A 15,899-nucleotide genomic window follows, 5' to 3' on the forward strand; every position below is an offset into this window, starting at 1 on the left:
TTTCACTTGGTCGTGTGTCACACACGTTTGAGATAGACGCCTGTGTCTCTACCCGTGTGGACAAAAACATGCCATTTTCCAAGCCATATTTCTCACCCAATGTGGTACCAACCTAAGCTCAACAACGTACATACAACTATGGCCTAAACAAGCATTCAAAACCAACCAATATCAAGTTTATAACATGTAATATCCACACATACAACATGATATCCATAAACACATCCATTGACCATTTATAACCTATCAAAATATGCTTCCAAAATGTGCCTAGATGGTCATCACCTATATGAGGCATTGTGCCTAAAACTAAGCATACATATTACATCTTAACTTCAACCATTTGGTACCCAAAATACCAAATCACAAACAAAGCATTCACATAACCATTTTACACCACATCTCATAAGGTCATTTACATAACAAAACATATACCATATTCAAGCCAAATCAAATGGCTAAATACACAACAAAACATATAGGCTACATTAGCCAAAACACCTATACATGTCATTTAACCAAAATATAAAATCCCAAGTACCAAAATAAGAGTTTGATAGTGTGAGGCAGTCTCTGACAACTCCCAACCGAGTGAGCTCCCGAATCACTATAAAACACGAAAAATAAAATGGAGTAAGTAATTAAGCTTAGTAAGTTCGTATAACTAATAAATACAACTTACCAAATCAACCATGATTTAGGTAAACAAAAATTAAGGCATATTTTAACTCCAATTGGCCCAAAGCCTAAAACATAATTCACAATCATGTTAGCCATGTATAAATACATCAATTATGAATTACTTCCCGTATTTCACATGAATACCTGTACTAGTTCGTATCAAACTTGTATAACTTCGTTTCATCACTATGCCCGTTGAACCATTTGGAATACTACCGGATACTCGGGTATCTCACACACTGAGTGCCAATACGTGGACAAAACCACCTCTATCTCATATATCATATAGACGCTCACTCTCAAGCCATCATTGGGTCTGCTCACACAAATTGTCAGTCAAGACGTAGCTACACGGTGCTGCTCATACAAGCTGTAAAGTAATCGCAACACATGCAGGAAACTCAGCCACCGGTAGGACGTACGAGACCATCACCCAAAAACACGATAACCCCTAATGACATGTCATTTATATCTTATTTATTCCTAAAGTTCAACCGGAATCCTTATGTCGTCGAAACTTCGTCGAATATTTTCGTGGAGTCGTATCATCACAATTATAATAATAAAGCATTTAAAACACATTTAATTTAATGCTTATTAACATACGAACTTACCTTGAATTAATACGGAGGAAAATTGATTGATTAGTCAACTGCTTTGTCTTTTCCCCGATTTAAATCTGAATGTTGCTTTTCTTGATCTATATAATCAAATTTAACTAATTTAATTTACATTTTACTCAAATCAATCCAAAATTCATATTATGGAAAAATTATCATTTGTCTACTATACTATTGACTTCTTTACAATTTAGTCCTTAGACTCGTAAAATGAAAAACATGCAATTTCGCCCCTAACCAAGCCTAGCCAAATTTCATATACACTTATATAAGCCCATGCATTTCACAATTTCACACATTTAACACACAATTTTCACATTTCTCAATTTAGCCCCTATTTGACAATTTCATTACAAATCTCTTAACAAAAGTTGTTCAACTAACAACAAAGATTCATTTTCTTTCATTAAACATCAAAAACCTATTATATTCATCAATGGAAAATATCAAACTATTCAATATTTTTGCAAATTAGTCCCCTAGTTAGTGAGGGTAAGCTATAACGATTCCAAAAACATAAAAATCATTAAAAACGGGTTGAGTTTTCACTTACATGCAAAGGAAAAAGCTTTAACAAAATATTTCTCCCCTCTAATGGTGATATTTGGCCAGCACAAAGAGAATGAGAGAAAGATGATAGCTTATTTTTGTTTATTTTACATTTAATTGCCTTTTTACCAAATTACCCTTACCTAACTTTAAAAATTACTCAATTACCAATCCATGCATATTCACTGTCACCTTTAATGGTCTAATTACCATATAAGTACCTCCACTTTAAATTTGTATAGCTATTTAACACTTTTAGCTAATAAACACAACTTTTACACTTTATGCAATTTAGTCATTTTTCACAAATTGAGCATCCAAACGGTAAAATTTCTTAACATAATTTTTATACTATCATATTACCATGATGTAGGTATTAAAATAATATAAAAATAAATTTTTTAACATCAAATTTGTGGTCCCAAAACCACTATTCCTATTTCACTAAAAACGGGTCGTTACAGTATGTTATTCATGCCATGTGATAGTGTGCATAATGTATTAATGATATGATTATATGGTGAATACATGTGAATAATCAGTAAGTAATATTTGATGACATTAAATATATTTTGGCATTGTGATTTAATGAAACCATTGGGTATAGTTGGCATGCCATAGGATTATGAGTACTCACTTATTTGAAATTGTGTTATTTGGGGCGTTGAGGCCTAGAGACAATTTTGGAGAGATAAGGGAATGTGAGTCGAGCTTCATTCACTGAGATATGCATGTGTGGTGTGTTAGAGAACGTTAGCTATATACTTCGCTTATAGGATATGTTTGACTCTACGAGTTTGTGTGGTGTGTTGGAGATCCGTGTATTTGATGTATGGTGATAGAGTCCATTTTATGTTTCAGAAACTCAAGAGCCAAATTATCATACACTGTGACTAATCTGACTAAATGTAATTATATATGCTTCTATGTGATTGATGTGTGTCAAAAAATTGATATATGTATGCTTAAACGTTTGTATAAATAAGGTGTAAAAGAATGCACGGAATATGACTAAATATGTGAATCATGACACTTAGTTAAAGACGTTGTGGAAAAATGTTATAAGTTAATTGGTTGATGCATGACGACTTGTTTGCGTAATGGTTATTCTGAGTATTCACTAAGCTTGTTAAGCTCACCCATTCCTTTTTAACCATTGCAGGTAAGTAGTACCGGTGTGAGCGATGTGGCCTTCAAGAGAGTGATCCAAGCCGATTATTTAGCTTCTATTAGTAGGTATTCTATGCTTATTTATGTTTGGGGGGAATAAAGGCAATGTGACAGGCCAATGTGGTAGATTTTATATATGTTTATTAAGACGTATTGGGGATTATTTGGGTATGTTTGGGAAGCTTGTGAACTTGGGCATGGTGTTTGGTTTATTGTCTAGACATTTTAGTGTAGATGTGACTAGGTGAATGAAGCATGATGTTTAAGCACTAAGTTTCAATTATTTAAATGCTCATATATGCTGAATTTTTGTTACCTGAAGCAGAAGTATCAATATTAAGGCTTTTAGAACGATACCTCTGTATTTTCAAAAGTGCAGGGAGTTAGAATATTAATTTGGTATTGATACCTTGTACCGAGTATCGATACTCATGGTGTAATTATCGATACGTTGCGAAAGGTACTGATATTTTCTGATGTTTTAAAATTTGGCGAGAAATAGTATGCTAGTTTGGTATCGATTTTCTAGGTGGTATCAATACTACTTAAAGGATATATCGATACCATAGAGGCAGTATCAAAACCTACGTAACATTTTTGGAAAAAATTTGCTAAGTGGTCCAATGTTCGAGATATGTACATTTTATGTTTGTTTGTTGTATGTTAGTATAATTAAACGCTAAACTAAGCTTGCATTACTTGATATTCTCATAAATGCTAGAATAATTAAAGTAAAATGAAACTGTATGTATTTCAACTCTAATAATTACAATGGAATCGACGTGAGCCGGTGGTGTGGCATCTCGGTATTTAGCCTGGCGTCTAGGCCGGGTATGGAATGTTATAGTTTCAGTAGTCATTGTTGTTGGGCAACCCAGGGTGATATAGTATTAGATCCATGTATCCGTTCTAAGTCCGTGTCTAGTTAATAGGGTTATAAAAATATGAATTGGTAACACGATAAACGAGATGAATGAGATTCAATTATTATGCTTGTATATACGTGATATGTGAAAAATGACAACATGTGAAAGACCATACGAATAAGTTTAAACGAGCCCTAGAGGTCGAATCGAAGTTGAATAAGTCAATAGACTCGAGAAAGAGAATTGAATCTTAAAATAAATGATAGAAAATCATTAAATGAAAATGAGATTAATTATCATATTGATACATGAATGTATATGTATGCAATTGAATTAGATATGTTAGCATCTTTGTGAATAGAAAGGATGGCATAAAATGTTAGTTTGATTGTCAAATAAAATGGTGTATGAGAATGATATTTCAATATTGAATATGCAAATTTATTTGGTTGAATTGTGGCATATATGGATTGGGTTCTTATAGTACATATGCTTATTTTGTGACTTGAATCATGAAAGTACCACAAAGTTTTATTAGTCAGCGTACAATTTGTTTATTCCGTACGCATGTTTAGGTGGATCTTGAAGTCTCAACACTTGATTCAATATCATTTTTTTCCTTTCGTTTTGATATATGACATGTACCTAGGTTTTGAGTTAGTGATACAGGGGTTGCGCGCGGACTAAGATCGAGTTGCCAAGTCACGGGAAACTCCTACGAAAACCCTAAACAATCAGATCTGAAACGAAACAGAAAATTAAAAGATTAGAACTTTGAATTTCCAGATCTGAAATAAAATCCCCAAATCAATAAAGAATCAAATTGAGAATAGAAATAAGTGTTAATAAGGATTCTTGAAACCCTAAAGGAGATTGCGATTTCGCCCAATTGAACACCAAGATAGTTTTCCCAAATTTCGACAATCTGATTTCACCCAAAAGAGTATGGAAGAACCCTAGAAATTGGGGATTTTTAATGATTCCTTAAGATAGAAAAAGGCTGAAAACACAATAAAAACAGAAAATAAATTAGATAAAGATTCAGACAAGCGAAATAAAGAAAGAATTGACAAGAAGAAATTAAAAGATAAGTCCTAAGAAGCCTTGAAATCCCGAAAGATCTCACAACTCCCTTCAAACGGCTCTAATCTCCCCTCCAAAGAATATCAATGGCAAGAAGAAGGCTGAAGATGGCTCCCACAATCAAAAGATTGTTAAAACAACTTCTAAAGAAAACCCAAGAGAGAATTCTTGGAGAAAAACTCAAAGAGAATTCGCACTTAAACAAATGAAATTTTGATATAATTGAGAAGTTGTTTACAAGGTGGCCACCATGCTTTTAAATAGGCCTTATAACTAGTCCTAATCTAATTAGAAAACTAAAATAAAAAAACTTCTAATTATTTTAATATGGAAATTCAGCCAAGGGTCTTTATTTGGGACTCTGGGATTGAATATTTACATAAAAATTAAACTAAGTAAAAATAAATAAATAAAAATAAAACTTTACAACTTGGGCCACTTTGACAATTTGGCCTGATTTTCAACTAAGTATGGGTGGATTTCTTGATTGGGCTTGGAATATTCTTATTGGGCCTTGCCTTCAAGAATTTGGGCTTGTGATCCATCTCCTACTGAAATTGAATCGTTGATGCTCGTAACGGAGATCCAATGCGCTTTGGCTGCAAGATTTGGTTTCTTGGACCAAGATTCCCAATATTTGAAATCTTAATTTTCCCGTTCTTTCATGTACGCATCAAAGGCCTTGCTAACAAACTCCTGAATGGTCCCATTTAGTTTGGAACGCATTTGTCGGGCCTTTGATCTCGTATCATTCCCCCTTCCTCAAAAAGATTCGACCTCGAATTTGAAAAATCAAATGGGGACAAGTCAGCCACATTAAAAGTGGAAGTTACATTGTACTCACCAGGTAGATCAATTTTATAGGCATTATCGTTGATCCTCTTGAGTACTTGGAAAGGCCCATCGCCCCTTGGGTCCAACTTGGTCTTTCTTTTTGCAGGAAATCGTTCTTTCCTCATATGGACCCAAACCCAATCTCCGGGTTCTAGGACAACCCGTTTGCGCCCCTTGTTTGCTTTGTTGGTGTTGGCATCATTTGTTTTGGCTATTCGTTGCTTAGCCTTCTCATGTAAGGATTTCACCAACTCAGTTTTCTGTTCACCATCTAAATTAACAATGTGTTCCAGTGGTAATGGCGCAAGATCAAGTACTGTTAGTGGGTTAAAACCATAAACAAGTTCAAATGGAGAATAACCAGTTGTAGAATGAATAGATCTATTATATGCAAATTCAACAAATGGTAGGCATTCTTCCCAATTTCTAATGTTCTTTCCCATAACAGATCGTAATAAAGTCCCTAAGATCCGATTAACTACTTCGGTTTGGCTATCAGTTTGGGGGTGACATGTAGTGGAATAAAGTAATTTAATACCAAGCTTACCCCACAATACCTTCCAAAAGTGGCTAAGGAATTTGACATCTCTGTCAGAAACAATTGTTTTAGGGATGCCATGAAGTCTTACCACCTCTTTAAAGAATAAGTCTGCCACATGTGTAGCATCATCTGTTTTGTGACAAGAAATAAAATGTGCCATCTTTGAAAACCTGTCAACAACAACAAATATACTATCTCTTCCTTTCTTATTTCGAGGCAAACCTAGAATAAAATCCATGGATAAATCTACCCAAGGTGAAGTAGGAATCGGTAAAGGAGTGTAAAGGCTATGAGGCATTACCTTAGATTTTGCTTGTTTGCATGTAATGCACTTGGAACATACCTTTTCAACATCCTTTTTCATATGTGGCCAATGGAAGTGTTCTTGCAAGATGTCTAGTGTTTTGGCCACTCCAAAATGTCCCATCAAACCCCCACTATGGGCCTCATGAATCAATAAGTCTCTCATGGAACACTTTGGTATGCATAACCTGTTTATACGAAAAAGAAAGCCATCTACAAGATAAAATTTTTCAAAAGTAGTATGTCCACAATTCCTATAGATATGGCCGAAATCAGCATCATCATCATATAGCTCCTTAATATGTTCAAACCCTAAGACTTTAGCATTCAATGTAGTTATTAAAGTATATCTTCTAGACAAAGCATCTGCAACTACATTATCTTTACATGTTTTATATTGTATCACATAAGGGAATGTTTCAATGAATTCTACCCATCGGGCATGTCTTTTACTTAACTTACCTTGTCCCTTTAACCATTTAAGGGATTCATGATCTGTGCGTATGACAAACTCTTTAGGCAGCAAATAATGTTGCCATACTTGAAGTGCACGAACCAATGCCAAGAGTTCTTTGTCATAAGTTGAATAGTTTAACTGTGCACCATTCAATTTCTCACTAAAATAAGCAATAGGTTGCTTATCTTGCATTAAAACGGCGCCTATTCCAATTCCTGAAGCATCACACTCAAGTTCAAAAGTTTTAGCAAAATCAGGTAATTTAAGCAAAGGAGCAGAACATAACTTAGCTTTTAGAGTTTGAAAGGCCTTTTCTTGGGTTTCACCCCATTTGAAACCCAACGATTTCTTTATAACCTCTGTCAATGGGCAGCAATAGTAGAGAAATCTTTCACAAATCGCCTATAAAACTAGCTAAACCATGGAAAGATCTCACCTCATTACCGATTTAGAGTCGGCCACTCCTTAATTGCCTTGACTTTGTCCTCGTCGACATGAATACCTTGAGCACTAACTATGAAACCTAAAAATATTAGTTTATCACAAGAATGTGCATTTATCAAGGTTGGCAAATAATCTTTCAGCAGTAGAATATTCAAAACGGTTCGAACATGGAAAACATGATCATCTAATGTCTTTGAGTAAATTAAAATGTCATCAAAATAAACTACTACAAATTTACCCAAGTGAAGCCTTAAAACATGATTCATTAATCTCATAAATGTCTTGGGTGCATTAGTAAGGTGAAAGGCATAACTAACCATTCATACAATCCAAATTTTGTTTTGAAGGTCGCTTTTCCATTCATCCCTTCCTCATTCGAATTTGATGATAACCGCTTTTAAATCAATTTTGTAAATATAATTGAACCATGTAATTCATCAAGCATATCATCAAGTCTAGGAATTGGATGTCAATACTTTAGTTATTTTGTTGATTGGGCGACAATCAACACACATACTAAACGATACCATCTTTCTTTGGCACCAATAAGACAGAACAAAGACAAGGGCTTGGGCTTTCACGGATGTACCCTTTGTCTAGTAACTCCTCAACTTGCCTTTGCAATTCTTTTGTCTCCTCAGGATTGCATCTATAGGCTGGTCGATTCGGAATCGAAGCTCCGGGTACTAAGTCAATTTGATGTTCAATCCTCGTAAAGGTGGTAAACCTTTAGGGCCTCACTAAAACATCCTCATAATCCGGAAAAGAGATTGAAACACACTAGGTAAATTTTCGTTAACGTTAGATAAAGATAAATAATTTTGCCTAAACCTCACAAGGATACAAGGCTGTTTATTGAGTAGGGCTCTCTTCACATCTTTTTTTGTTGCCAAAAGAATTTTTTCGCTCATTTTACCACTTGTTGATTCACTCACCTTTGGGCTTTTTAAATTTTGACTTTTTTTACTATTAGCCTCTTTTCTCTCTGTCTTTTGTATTTGCTCTTTCTCCCTTACCCCCTCACAAAATTTTATCATCTTCAATTGATCTTTGTATACATCAGTAGGATTTAAAGGAGCAAAAGTGAATTTCTTACCTTTAAATACAAGGGAGTATCGATTAAGTTTACCTTGGTGTGTAACATCACGATCAAATTGCCAAGGACGTCCAAGAAGCAAATGTGTCGCATACATTGGGACCACATCACAGCATACTTCATCCTCATAATTGCCAATCTTAAAAGTGACCAAGGACTGTTTTGTAACTTTGACTTCGGAGCATTCATTAAGCCATTGAAGGTGATATGGCTTAGGGTGTTTAGTACAAGGCAACTTTAAAGAATCCACCAAATAGCTACTCACTACATTCGAGCAACTCCCACTATCAATAATGATTGAACATAAGTTACCTTTAATAAAACACCGAGAATGGAAAATATTGGTCATTTGGTTGTCATCATCTTTCATCTGGATGTTAAGTGTTCGGCGAACTACAAGGCACGAAAAATCAGCAAAGTTCCCTTCGTTTGGTGGTTCGACCAACTCTTCGCCATTATCACCGCCATCTACAAGTTCGCATATCCGGATCTGCTTTTATCGAGTCGAAGTGTACTCACCATTATCTTTTAGAAGAAGTAATCTCGTGTTAGGGCATTCCCTACTATAATGACCACGCCTTTGCACTTAAAGCATTCAATCTCACGAGTCCTCTTCGCACTCGAATCACCTAAATTGAAATTTGCTTAGAAGGTGTTTGCGTTTTAGCGAAGCCCTTTTTCCAATCGATTGCTTGTTACTCAAAGAAGACTTATTAGTAACAAAATGTGGTTTTGAACTCTTAAAATCAGAATTGGAATTGTTACCTCGGTAATATTGTGAAGTAGAGAAGGACCCAAACCTTTGTTCCTTTAATTGTTGCTCGATCTCAATGGCTTTGTGAATCGCTTCTTCCAAATCAATGTAAGTTTGTAGCCTCAATGTATTAGCTATCGGCTGTTCAAACCATCAATGAATCGAACCATAGTTGTTTCTTCATCCTCCTCCACATTAGCTCTCTGAATGAGCATCTCCATCTCTTTAAAATATTCATCCACCGTCCTACTACCTTGGATAAGTCTTCTCAGCTTTGTTTTAATTTCTCTATAGTAGTGAGGTGGAATAAACCTTTTACGCATAATCTGTTTCAACTCATCCCATGTCGAAATTTCACCTTCATAATTCCGATGGCGGTTTACCCCAAGTTGAGTCCACCAACTTAATGCATAATCAGAAAATTCCAGTGTTTCTAACGCTACCTTTTCATCATCCGGACATTTATAATACCTAAACATAAGTTCAATCTTAGATTCCCATTCACAATAAGCTTCTGGATCATTCTTACCACGAAATTGGGGAATTGTGAACTTTGGTTTTGCCAAAGAAGGTTGTCCACGATCATGAAAATCATCATCCATTCTAGGGACACGTCGAGGGCCGCGCCTATGGGGCTGGTTATCCCTATCTTCCCTGATTGGATCTCGATATTGAAGTTCTTGATTCATTCGTACCTCATTCAAAGTAGTATTCAATGCTTGAAGTGTAGCATTTATTTGTGTGGTTGTAGCAGCGTGTCCGTCTAACTGTTGTTGGACTTCCATAAGTGTATCATTATGGTCATCTTTAGACATTTTCCAAAAAACCTGCAAAAATAAACACTCAACACTCAAAAATAAAAGTTATCAAACCTCACTGTTAATCACTCAAAAAGAAAATTTTAAATTCTCAATGAGCTAGAATTCAGTCTTGTGAGTCCTTTAGGAGAGTTTATATCAACCAATTAGAGAGTGGATGAACCGATCTACCAAAGAATCCTAATTTGCACTAGGATGCCAAAAACTGACGAGACACTAATTGTTTCGTGTTGCACCGAGGAAGAAGTTGTGCACACGTTTAAATCCTACTAACACAAGAAACAAGAAGGTGTTAGATAACGTAAAGGAAGAATAAAGGCAAACAAATGAAAACCTACACTAAGAATCAATAAAATTCTTTGAAAAAGAAAACCCGAAAAATTGCGAGTAACTTGACAACTTCGTTCGAGGTGTTCCCGATCTCAAAAAATCATGAAATTAAATCTGGAATGTCCTTAAATATTTAATTTTTGATCTGGAAAGTTTGGGCACCAAATTCAACCCATTGAATCTTTTTTAAAATTTTATTGAATTTCATCTTTTGATTTTTTAACTGATTTTTTATGGATTAATTTTTTATATTCAATCACAGTGCCACAAATATGTATGTAAAATTTTAAATCAATTGGACAACGTTTACCCACTTAAATGAATTTTTTCAACAATTTTTCCGGTAAAACTGCTGTTTATGCTTTAAAAAATTGAGATCGGTTTAGAAATCAACCAAGAACACCCAAAACGCCCAAAATCGATACCAAATGATACGGGATTGCGCGGACTAAGATCAAGTTGCCAAGTCATGGGAAACTCCTACGAAAACCCTAAACAATCGATCTCGAAACGAAGCAGAAAATTAAAAGATTAGAACTTTGAATTTCCAGATCTGAAATAAAATCCCAAATCAAGAAAGAATCAAATTGTGAATAGAAATAAGTGTTAATAAGGATTCTTGAAACCCTAAAGGAGATTGCGATTACGCCCAATTGAACACCAAGATAGTTTTCCCCAAATTTCGACAAACTGATTTCACCCAAAAGAGTATGGAAGAACCCTAGAAATTGGGGATTTTTAATGATTCCTTAAGATAGAAAAAGGCTGAAAACACAATAAAAACAGAAAATAAATTAGATAAAGATTCAGACAAGCGAAATAAAGAAAGAATTGACAAAGAAGAAATTAAAAGATAAGTCCTAAGAAGCCTTGAAATCCGAAAGATCTCACAACTCCTTCAAACGGCTCTAATCTCCCTCCAAAGAATATCAATGGCAAGAAGAAGGTGAAGATGGCTCCCACAATCAAAAGATTGTTAAAACAACTTCTAAAGAAAACCCAAGAGAGAATTCTTGGAGAAAAACTCAAAGAGAATTTCGCACTTAAACAAATCAAATTTTGATATAATTGAGAAGTTGTTTACAAGGTGGCCACCATGCTTTTAAATAGGCCTTATAACTAGTCCTAATCTAATTAGAAAACTAAAATAAAAAACTCCTAATTATTTTAATATGGAAATTCAGCCAAGGGTCTTTATTTGGGACTCGGGACCTGAATATTTACATAAAAATTAAACTAAGTAAAAATAAATAAATAAATAAATAAAAATAAAACTTTACAACTTGGGCCACTTTGACAATTTGGCCTGATTTTCAACTAAGTATGGGTGGATTTCTTGATTGGGCTTGGAATCTTCTTATTGGCCTTGCCTTCAAGAATTTGGGCTTGTGATCCATCTCCTACTGAAATTGAATCGTTGATGCTCGTAACGGATATCCAATGCGCTTTGGCTGCAAGATTTGGTTTCTTGGACCAAGATTCCCAATATTTGAAATCTTAATTTTCCCATTCTTTCATGTACGCATCTAAGGCCTTGCTAACAAACTCCTGAATGGTCCCATTTAGTTTGGAACGCATTTGTCGGGCCTTTGATCTCGTATCAGTTAGTTTCGCATTATAAATGGTAAAATTGAAAGTTTGAATAGTTATGTTAACTTGAATTATCTATATAATTTGGGTCATTGTGGATGGACTTGGCATAGTAGTTTAATGGTAGTAATTTAGAATGGAAACATGTTGAATTGTCAATTGAATGTTTTGAATAGAAATGTTATTGTAATGGTTAGATGTTTGAAATAGTGAAAGTGTCATATATTGAATGTGTAATGTATATGTAATTATGATGCAAATGTATGCAATTTAGTATACGGAAATGGTTAGAATGTCGAATTGGTTGTTTTAGTATACATTAAATGGGATGAATGTTTTGGTTAGGTACCATTTGGATATTTGCAAACAAACGGTCATGTTGCAATGTCCGACCCTTAACATTGCAGCAAGATCAAGTCAGTGAGTTGTGTTACGACAAAGAACCCTTGAAGTTGCGACGTCAACCCGATAATTTACATACTTTACAGTCTGGTCCTAATTCGACCTCGAGTAAGTAAAAGAGTTTTTGTAAGCTCGTATAAGACCCAAAAATGATTGTATAACATATTCAAAAGGAGTAATATAAATATTAGTATGTATTCATAGTTGTATTGAATTGTATTTAATCGTAGTTGCTCCGGAAACGAATGTGGCATCCCTTAGCTCGAACTTGGCGATCAGGTCGAGTATGGGGTGTTACAAGAACAAACCCCACTTATGGTCGCTCAAGATAATCAAATAAATTCCTGTCCTAATTTGTAATCAAGATTTGATTCATCTAATTTAGATCAAGAGCTATTCATTTTGGACCTAAAATTATAACTAATTTTTGAAGTTATTTAGGTTTTGTTAAATTAATAGTTGGCTAAACTATTATTAATAAAGAACAAAAATGAGTAAATCATCAAATCTTTATTGAGAATAAAATGAGATGGAAACAGAAAAACATTCGATTAATCAAACATGGATTTCGTTGTAATCCTAGAAAATAAAGCTTAGTTGATGGAGAAATTGAAAAAAATCTTGAAATAAAAACAAACATTAATCATGAAAAAGAAAAGAAAAGAAAGAAAATAGATGGAGAAATTGAGCCTTTTGATGATTTCCATCAATCTTTTACGCTTGAAGGCTTTGGCGTCTATTCTTCTTCCCCCACTCCCCACACTTTTCTTGAGGTTAGGTCTCTTTTTTTGTACCCCTATCACAATTTGCATCTTACAAATTATTTGGTAATCGTGGTGCTTAGAGGTGATCATGGGCCGGGCCGAGTCCAGAAAAAAATTTTGGCCCTTGACCTAGGCTCAGGCCCGGCCCGGCCCGAAATATGGGCCTGAAATTTTGTCCAGACCCGGCCCGGGAAAAAATCCTAAGCCCGAGGTCGGCCCAGCCCTACCCGTTTTTTCCTTGCCATTTGTATTCTATAATTTTTTCTGGAAATTTTAACCGAATAAACTTGAGAGGTGATTTAACATAATTAAAACATAACATTAATGAGTAACATGAAGACAAAACATGAGCGGGTGAAATTGAGTGAATATTTTCAAACTGAGTATCTTGTACTTTAGGGTAGCATTTTTGGCCTACAGATTGGTGCATCAGACAGAAAAATATAAAATGCCTCCAACTTAGATATCAAAAATAGATGCTAACCGGAGTATTTTCCAACTTTTTCACTGTCTCAAAAGCCATTAGAAAAAAAATTGTTTAATACAGTCCAAAATTAAAAGGAAGAATACAAAGTCACCCTTGGTTTATTTCAAAACATTAGGGAGTATTTTTGTACAACTCCTTTTACCCAGGAAAATTAAGTGATTGTAAAGCAAAGGATTTAAAAGAATCGATGATTATTAACATGGAAACTATAGCTAAAACATTACATATGGGGAAAAAAACCCATTAAATTAAGGGAGAACAAGCCAAACATGCTATTTCAAAAATTAAAGGTAGGAAATCAAAATATAATGTAGATGAAAACATAGATTGAGGAAAGAAGCATGCGGTAAACAAATGAAACGGCTTAAGGCATGTAGATGATAGTTGTAGAGAACATACCATGCTGTCATCAATCTTAAACCACTTGTTTTGAGCATTTTTAACATAGCACAAGTAGGGACCCGAAAATGCTGCATTCATGATATCCAAATGGACCACTACTCCATAGAGCCTGTATATTCATGATATCAAAAACTTAGGGAACCGAACCGCTTTGTTAAGCATTCCAAATTTACAGGACTGCAACATAATACACACTTAAACTGTAAGAATCTGCAAAGAACAAAGAGCAAAATAACATTCTTTATCGAAAGTTGTACCTAAAATCTCTTCAATGCAATTGTAAGAATATTTGGAGCCTCTAATATTGTCAACTTCTTTTTGGCCTTCTCATAAGATTTGCATCTGAACAAAACAAAGACAAAGTGAACAAACCTCAAAAATTGATGTCTTCTAGAAGTAGAGAATTTAGCAATAAAACAAACCATAATATTCATACATTAATCCATCAACATATTTAATTTTATAACAAAATATAAATTGTAAGCTAAATTAAACTTGTCACAAAGTAATACTAATAAAGTCCATTTAGATGCAAAAATGCATAATATATTGAAGAATAGCAATTGTAATTGCAAGTTGCAACCTTGAATTTGAAGAACAAAGTGCATATCTTTCATGTTATCTATAAAAATTATGTTAGAATTGATGTAGTATTACACTCTAAGCTTTGATTCTTAATAAATAATGAACATGTTGTCCACCATTTACTTTTGTTTTTCTTAACAACTTAATAGAAAATAAAAGCAAATCGCATAGAGGAAGTAGCAAAAGAAAGAAAGAAATTAACTTGGAACTTGGAAGTACTGTAAGACAAATTAGAGCTTTTGAGCAGAAGAAGAAACAAGCAAATTCAACCAAAATTGCATTAACTCAAATTGATTTAATAAAAGCCATAAAAGGGATGAAAACAATATTGCAAACAAGATTTGCAGAAATCAAGCATGGTCACCAGCTGTAAACATCCATTACTAAAATCTCGTTTGGGGACAAGTGAAACAATAGAATACTTTGAAGCAACGACAGATTTCCACCGTTCCCAGAAAAAATTGCTACTATAATGAGCTTAAAATTTCAAATATAAAAAAGAAGCAACAAGGTATAAACCAGATTATAAACTAGAATATAAAATTTCAGATATAAAAAAGAAGCAACAAGGTATAAACCAGATTATAAACCAGAATATAAAATTTCAAATATAAAAAAGAAGCAATAAGGTATAAACCAGATTATAAAATTTAAGATAAGAGAAAGTAAGAGAAATTAAAAGAGAATAGAAGACAGATTATAAACCAGGCACTTGGTACAACAATCAGTGGATGGAAGAAGCAACAAGGTTTTGATTCTTTTGAACGACTAAACAAATGGAACTGTAAGGCAACAACAGTAAGGCAACAACGACAGATTATAAACAACTAAACAAATGGAACTGTAAGGCAACAACAGTAAGGCAACAACGATAGATTATAAACAAGGTTTTGAACTACTAAGCAGAAAAGACATCAAACAAAAAAGGAACTGTAAGGCAACAACGTTTGTAGCTTCGCTCTAACCTTTGATTCTGGAAATGGGTTGAGCCGTGGAGGTCTGGTCGTAGATTGGTGGAGGACCGGAGGTGGATTGCTGCCGGAGGGGAATTCGAATTGAGAAAAATGGAAAGAGGGCACAGGCTTAGGGTTAGGGAGAAACGTCGAAAATGGGAAATGGGAAA

At 34.5% G+C, this 15,899-nt stretch overlaps 1 long non-coding RNA gene across 1 annotated transcript; it reads right to left on the reverse strand.

Annotated features, from left to right (window-relative positions):
- Positions 1-290: 290 nt before the first annotated feature.
- Positions 291-15,899, reverse strand: LOC105793966 (uncharacterized). Its single transcript, XR_001133661.2, has 4 exons — positions 15,742-15,899; positions 14,449-14,533; positions 14,189-14,368; positions 291-607 (listed from the first exon to the last, which is right to left on the reverse strand). It is a non-coding gene; the product is annotated as an uncharacterized LOC105793966 (long non-coding RNA).

This window comes from Gossypium raimondii, chromosome 7 (genome assembly GCF_025698545.1).
Source record: "Gossypium raimondii isolate GPD5lz chromosome 7, ASM2569854v1, whole genome shotgun sequence".
In the NCBI taxonomy this organism is placed as follows: Eukaryota; Viridiplantae; Streptophyta; class Magnoliopsida; order Malvales; family Malvaceae; genus Gossypium; species Gossypium raimondii.